Below are 7685 nucleotides of genomic sequence, written 5' to 3' on the forward strand. Positions count from 1 at the left end.
ATTTTAAAGTTTTTTTTTTTTTTTTTTTTGCGCAGATTGCCCTTCATTTGGGGTGCTCATTAATTTTTGCCCTTCAAATTGGTGTTCCTTAAGTATTGCCCCTCGCCTAACACCCTGAGGTTGTGAGTTCGAATCCCAGCTCAGTAAAAAAAAAAATCGCAAGACAGAATTTTCGCGATACAGATGTTGTAAAATTCTGCCTATTTGGGCCTTAAGGCAGAATTTGCATAGGCACAGGCAGAATTTGCACTGGCTGAAATTCTGCCTGAAGGGCAGAATTTAAAGACTACCATTTTGAGGGGTAAAAATTAAAGACCACCTCCAGCGAAGGGCAATCCTACAAATTGCCCACTTTAAAGTCACACAAATAACATGACATGATATAATTTTGACGTTGCGTTTTACAAACACACAAATATACGTTTTTGACAATTAATAAATGGATTAATAAAAGTATCATTTACATGTGGTCTTATGACTAACATCGAGGTAAATTAACCTATTTCTATTCAATCAGTCAAGTGGAATAACCAAAGCAATTGTTGTGATTAATGTATTAACAAAAACAAGTAACGATCACTTTAAACGAATGAATACTATGGGAGATAATATTCTTCAAAGACACTGTATTGGGTAAAAAGGCGTATTCGGGATTAGATACTGTGATCGGGCGCGCGGGAGGTCCAGAGGTGCAACACAGCTGTCCTCCACTCTCACCAACTCGGGTCACATCCGTCATTCTTGATCAGAGCGCCACTGTACATACGAACGCTCAAAATAAGGAAGTAATGCAATTGTGGTGCCTAAGCACATGCGTTCAATAAAATGGAGCAAAATTCTGACAAAGGGATCCTAGGGCAGATGGATCCCCACGGTCAAAGAGCTCCCCCACAAAGGACTGTATAACCTTCACGTCCGGTCCACAACAAATATCAACAGAATAACAGTAATGGGCAACAGATGTCATATCACAAAAGTACTTTGTCATTTAAAAGAACGGGGAAACATATGCTAAGCAAAAAGGACATGGCTACTTACGAAGCCTAAAAACGAGGGTGACATTCAAAGTCAGGTAAAACTATTACATAACAATCAAAAGATTGCCAAAAAAGAGATCTGGCTAAAGCGCCGGAGTAAGTCTAGTAATAAAGCAAGCTGATCAAGAGTCAGCAGTATTAATTAGAGGCCCAGATTCACCAACCACGGGAGGGGCGGGGTCTTTTGGCTCTGGGAGGCCGGGCTTGGTCCCTAAAGGGCCTTCCTCAACAAGGGCTTTCTCAGGACCTGTCATAACGCCATCAACGGGAGCCTTGGGGGCCCGTTCCTCGGCTTCCCTCGAAACTTCCTCTTCTTCGCCTTCCTTCAAAGACTACCCTTCTTCTTTGAATATTTGGGCAAGGTCCTCAACCAGGGGCTGAACAGGCAGAGCTTTGGCAACAATTTTTTCCACGAGCAGCGCTGCGACAACCTGGCAATCAAAGTTAACTATCCCGTCCCGAGCTTCATCAAGAGCAATTCTGCGAGCACGGTACATGACATAGGCCTTTTCCAGAGCAAGCTGCTTCCTTAGAATCTGCATACGGGCATCCACGTCGGCATAAATCATACAGTTTCGATCTATGGTGCTTTGGAAGGTAGCATTAGTGTCGGAAAGACGCTGGTTAGCCTCAACCTGCTGCTTGTTTCGAGCCATCTCGGCCTGGAGCCTTGCCTCGGGACTAACTCGGGCTTCTTCCACTGCAGTCTTATCTTTCTGGCAGGCTTGCAGTTTAGCTTCCAAAACCCGAACCCTCTCTATTAGGCCAGTCTCCCTCTGCAAGTCACTGACATAATACTTGGTGAGCCTCCCATTTCTTCTATAAATCCGCAAGCTCAGAGTGAAACTTGGCAGCCTCCTCGCTGTAAATTTTTCTATATTGTTCTGATTGAGTCAACTTTTCCTCCAGTTCTTCCATGGACACTAACTTTACCTCCAGGGCAGGAAGACGCTCTTGCAGCTTGTGATACTTCTCCCACTTTTCCCTCTGCTCAGCAAGTTTATGTCTAGGACCCTTCATCGTCAGAAGATAAGCCTCAGACAAGAGAAACATCTGGGCGTTATAAGTCGACAAATGTTCGAGGCTAGACAAAAGAAGAAAGGAAAGAAAGAAATCTAATTACATGCCCGGGCGGCCGCATGAGAACATGCATTAAGGAGACAATCCGCAGACACAACTTTCATTTTTATCCGGTGTTTTTCCGTGGCTAAGGGCTTCACTTAATTGGCAATACCCATCGGCAGAGACGAAAGATTGCATTCCCGAGGAACGGATAAAGTGACTTGCCGAAGAGACGATGAGTTGCGGACCGAAGCAGGAAAAGTGTCTATCAAGCCTCTCTTGCAAGCTTCCCGGAGATTACCTGACCTTCCGGCAGCGGTCTGGTCCAGGGGGAGGGGAGGGTTCGCCTTTTTGGAGACGACGAGGGAGCCGACAGGGAAGAGGAAGAAACGGACGAAACAGGGGGCGAGCCTGTTAGGATTTGAGTCCCAAATCCGACCTTTGTAAGCAGGTTCCCAGGAAAGATTGGAGGGTCACAGCTGGACCACTTAAATATCAACCTCCTTAGACAGAACCTACTTACGCCGTGATGTAAGCGAAGAATAAATAGCACACACAGATTTATAGTGGTTCACCCTCAATGTGAGAGCTACGTCCACGTTGCTGCTGCAGATCTTATTAAAGAAGAAATATTACAAGTGTTTACAACACTCAACCTCACAACCCCAATCCCAATTACACTCAAGAATTTTACCACAGAAAATTCTCTCAAAGACCTTCTCTTACTTAGGCCTTTCACTAAGAGTATTTCTCTTAGATTTTTTCTCTCTTTGGGATGTGTTGTCTTCTTCAATTTGGTGTGTATAGCAAATGATCTTGATGTCTTACAAATGAACCATAAACTGCCTATTTATAGGAATGAATTTCCTATGATGAGGTAAGCGCTTACATCACGACTATCATGAGGAAAGCGCTTACATCACGACTATGTGAACAAAAGAATTGACTTGTTGGCCAATTCCACAATTGCTACCAATATGATTTTGTCAAAGGAAGAAAAATCTTCCTTCCTTACAATAAGGGGATGGACCCAACAAATCTCCCACTTGAAGACTAATTTTAATTTGTCTTCACACTTTGATTGATGCAGCAGCTCTTTCCTAGTTTCATACTTCGTGCAGGCCAACTGAAGTTGAGCATAGCTACAGTTTGTCTATCGTCACTGCCTTTGTTAGCATGTCTGCTGGATTCTGACTCCCTGCGATCTTCTCAAGCACTAGCGCTCCATCTTCCAAAGCTGATCTAATGAAATGGTACCGGAGTTGTATGTGCTTCGTTCGAGCATGGTAGACCGGGTTCTTTGCCAAATGAATGACACTTTGGCTATCACAATATAGCACACTTCCCTCGTGGTCCTGATCCAATTCCTGCAGAAAAGATTGTAGCCACATCATTTCCTTTGTGGCCTCTGTCACAGCAACGTACTCAGCCTCACAACTAGAGAGAGCTACTATCTTTTGCAACTTGGCAACCCAAGAGATTGCAGTACCTCCGAAGGTGTAAACATACCCGGATGTGCTCTTTCTGCTATCAATATCACCATCGTTGTCAGCATCAACATACCCTTGCAATCCTGTTTTTGATATTCGAAAATACAGAGATGAACTCGAGCTGCCTTTCAGATATCTGAATATCCACTTCACAGCCTCCCAGTGTTGCTTTCCCGGATTGCTCATAAATCGGCTGACAACTCCCACTGCATGTGCAATGTCTGGCCTTGTACATATCATTGCATACATAAGACTACCGATTGCAGATGCATAAGGTATCTTGTCCATCTGCTTCTTCTCATCCTCAGTTGTCGGCGACTGATCCTTTGACAACCGAAAGTGTCCAGCCAAGGGAGTGCTGACTGGCTTGGCATCATGCATGTTAAACCTTTTGATAACTTTCCTCACATATTCTTCTTGTAAGAGTTTGATGCCCTCCTTGCTTCGGTCGATTCTCATCCCAAGGATTTGCTTTGCAGCTCCCAAATCCTTCATTGCAAACTCTTCCGATAACCCTTTTTTCAACCGATCAATCTCCTGTAGGTTTGCTCCTACGATTAGCATGTCATCGACATAGAGTAGCAGTATCATGTACGAATCTTCAAATTTTTGAAGTAATAACAGTGATCTGCCTCGCACCTTGAAAAATCAGCTTTCTTCATAAAGCTGTCAAACTTTAAATACCATTGTCTTGGAGCCTGTTTTAGTCCGTACAGACTCTTTTGAAGTTTGCACACCAGATTCTCCTTTCCTTTGACTTTGAATCCCTCCGGCTGTCGCATGTAGATTTCCTCGTCTAGATCACCGTGAAGAAATGCAGTTTTCACGTCCATCTATTGCAGATGTAGATTTTCCTTTGCTACCAGTCCAAGAATAGTTCTGATAGTCACCATCTTGACTACGGGAGAGAAGATCTCCGTATAGTCGATGCCTTCTTTCTGTTGAAATCCCTTTGCAACCAGCCTTGCTTTATAACGCTTGCTTCCATTGGGTTCTTCCTTTATCCGATAAACCCATTTGTTTTGCAATGCCTTCTTATCCTTTGGCAACTCGGATAATTCCCATGTATGATTTGCCGATAGTGAATCCATCTCATCCTTCATTGCCAGCTCCCACTTAGTCGATTCATCGACTTGCATTGCTTCTTCATAACATTCCAGCTCCCCTCTATCAGTGAGTAGAATGTAGTTGATGGATGGAGAGTACCTGTGAAGCGGCTTCCTGATCCTGGATGATCTACGCAGTTCTGTGATTGGCGTCTGTTAATTTGTTTCAGAATCAGCACTTTCATCAGCACCTTCTCGGATTGGTTGTTCCTCTGCCTCGGCTATACCTGGCTGCGGCTCAGGTGTCGGGAAGTCCCTCAAATCGACTATTTCCGATTCCTTGTCCTGACATTCTGAATTATTTTGCAGCTTGTCTTTGTATAGTACCTCTTCGTTGAAGACAACATTCCTGCTTCGGATGATCTTCCGATTTTGTTCATCCCAAAATCGGTACCCAAGCTCGGTGTCACCATAGCCAATAAAGTAACACTTCTTTGATTTTGGATCAAGCTTGCTTCTAGCCGTATCATCATTATGAACATATGATAAGCAGCCGAACACTTTCAGAAATGAAAGATTTACCTTCTTGCCACTCCAGACTTCTTCTGGAATTCTGAAATCCAAGGGAACTGACGGTCCTCGGTTAATTAAGAAGGCTGCGGTATTGACTGCATCTGCCCAGAATGTCTTGGGCAGTCCAGAGTGTATTCTCATACTCCGAGCACGCTCGTTCAACGTTCGGTTCATTCTTTCGACTATTCCATTTTGTTGCGGCGTTCCAGGAATAGTCTTCATCATCTTGATCCCATTATCGGCACAGTACCGTTTGAAATCACCATCGGTGTATTCTCCGCCGTTGTCGGACCTCAAACACTTCAACTTGAGGTTTGTTTCATTCTCGACCATGGCTTTCCATCTTTTGAATACACTAAACACATCAGATTTATTTTTCATAAAATAAACCCATACCTTCCTGGTTGAATCATCAATGAAGGTCACGTAGTAGTGTGATCCTCCAAGAGAGGGGACAGTGGTAGGTCCCCACACGTCTGTGTGCACCAATTCGAGCTTCTCGACCTTCAACTCCCTGCCTGCATTTGAGAAGCTTACTCGCTTTTGTTTTCCGAGAATGCAACTCTCACACGTATGAAGGTCCACCGTCTTCAGCTCCAGAATTAAGCCATTTGTCACCAACAGCTTCATCCCCTTCTGGCTGATATGCCCTAGCCGACAATGCCACAAATCTGTCTTCTTTGTGTTGTCAACCACCGCAACAGTATCACGACAGCTAGTCGTCATGTAGAGAGTGCCAATCTTCTTTCCTCGGCCAACTACCATAGCACCTTTCGCCACCTTCCAAGACCCATTACCAAAATTGAGATCATATCCCTCATCATCAAGCTGACCTACTGAGATCAGGTTTCGCATCAGCTTTGGAACATGTCTAACTTTTGTAATCTTCCACGAGGATCCATTTGACATCTTCAAATTAATGTCTCCCGTGCCAACAACGTCTAGCGGCTCTCCATCGGCTAAATAAACTTTGCCGAGATTCCAAGCCACGTAGTTTGTCATTATATTATGATGTGGGGTGGTATGTGGCACGCCCCGAACCTGGGCCTGGACGTAACACGGCACCCGGTGCCTGACTGCATGTGACCGAGCGAACCATCTGGCTGGCTGAATCAACATGTGATACCAAAACATGACTAATTTATAAAATAAAACTAACACATGCTGATTAACTAAAAGTCTCACTGAAATATCATAATGCGGAAATACTTAGACAATCTGAAATATATCTGACAGTAGCCTACATGGCTAAACCAAAACGATTTAACAACTGCCAACAAGGCTATCATAATAAATATCTGACTGCCTGAACTGTGTCTATGAAGCCTCTAAGAGTACTGAATGATAGAGATGTCTATAAACTGAAATAACTGGGTAGCTGACAACGCCCCGAAGGAATGTGGGGCTCACCAGTAGCTGATACTTGCACTCCTAATTAGCTGGGTCGTCAACCTGTGTATCGTTACCTGCATCGCGAGATGCAGGCCCCCAAGCAATAAAAAGGGACATCAGTACATTTGAATTGTACTGGTATATAAAGCAACTGAAGCAATAAAAATACTGGAACTGAAACTGAACTAAACAAGAAAGCAAGAAGCTGAAGTACTCCCTGTTCTGGATGAAGAATCACCTGTAAAACTGTAAATATAACTGTGGCCTAGGGCCCAAATAATGTGCACAAAAACTGTGGCCTCTGGCCCAAGCAATACGTATGCATAAATTGTGGCCTAGGGCCCAAAAGTACAGATACAGGTGTTCAACATTAACAATTTATAAAATTGATTCTGGCTATAGCTGATAGCATGATAACTGCTTCTGATTATGGGACTCTTGCAAATAACTGGTTATACACTGCCTGAGACTCATGTGATAATAATGCATAAGTCTATAAAGATTAAGTGCTGAGTTCATGATGTTCAAAGTGACAACCATGAACGAATTCTGTAACTGCAACCCTAGAAGATAACAGTTCTATATCATATCATGAAACTAGGCTAAACTATGTTCTGAGTCAAATTTCTGACAAGCATGAAGAATGAGGCATAGGGAGAATCATGAATATTCCCTAACGTAGATAGTTAGCCTCACATACCTTAATTCCAGCCTTTGAGCGTAATACAATGTTCGTCAACCCTCTCAACTTTGATCTATATCAATACAAGTTAAAGGGATTCTATATTAGCAATAATATTCATGCTTTGGTCATCTAAGCATTTTATCAAACACTTAGTGGGCATGAAGCTCTACAACCTTCATTAATGGTGTTTTCTTCACCCAATCCCCATTCTATGACTTCTAGGTGATTCTACAATCTTAATTAGATGTAATTAACATCATTCTTCATCACCCATATGAATACAACAATCCCAAGTCAACAATCCAAAAACCCTAGCATAGTTCATATAATTTTCTTTATCAAACCCATTTACTATTCTCCCAAGAACTTATCAACACTTTAATCATCATGAAACATCATA

Source organism: Lycium barbarum, chromosome 5 (assembly GCF_019175385.1).
Source record: "Lycium barbarum isolate Lr01 chromosome 5, ASM1917538v2, whole genome shotgun sequence".
Classification (NCBI taxonomy): Eukaryota; Viridiplantae; Streptophyta; class Magnoliopsida; order Solanales; family Solanaceae; genus Lycium; species Lycium barbarum.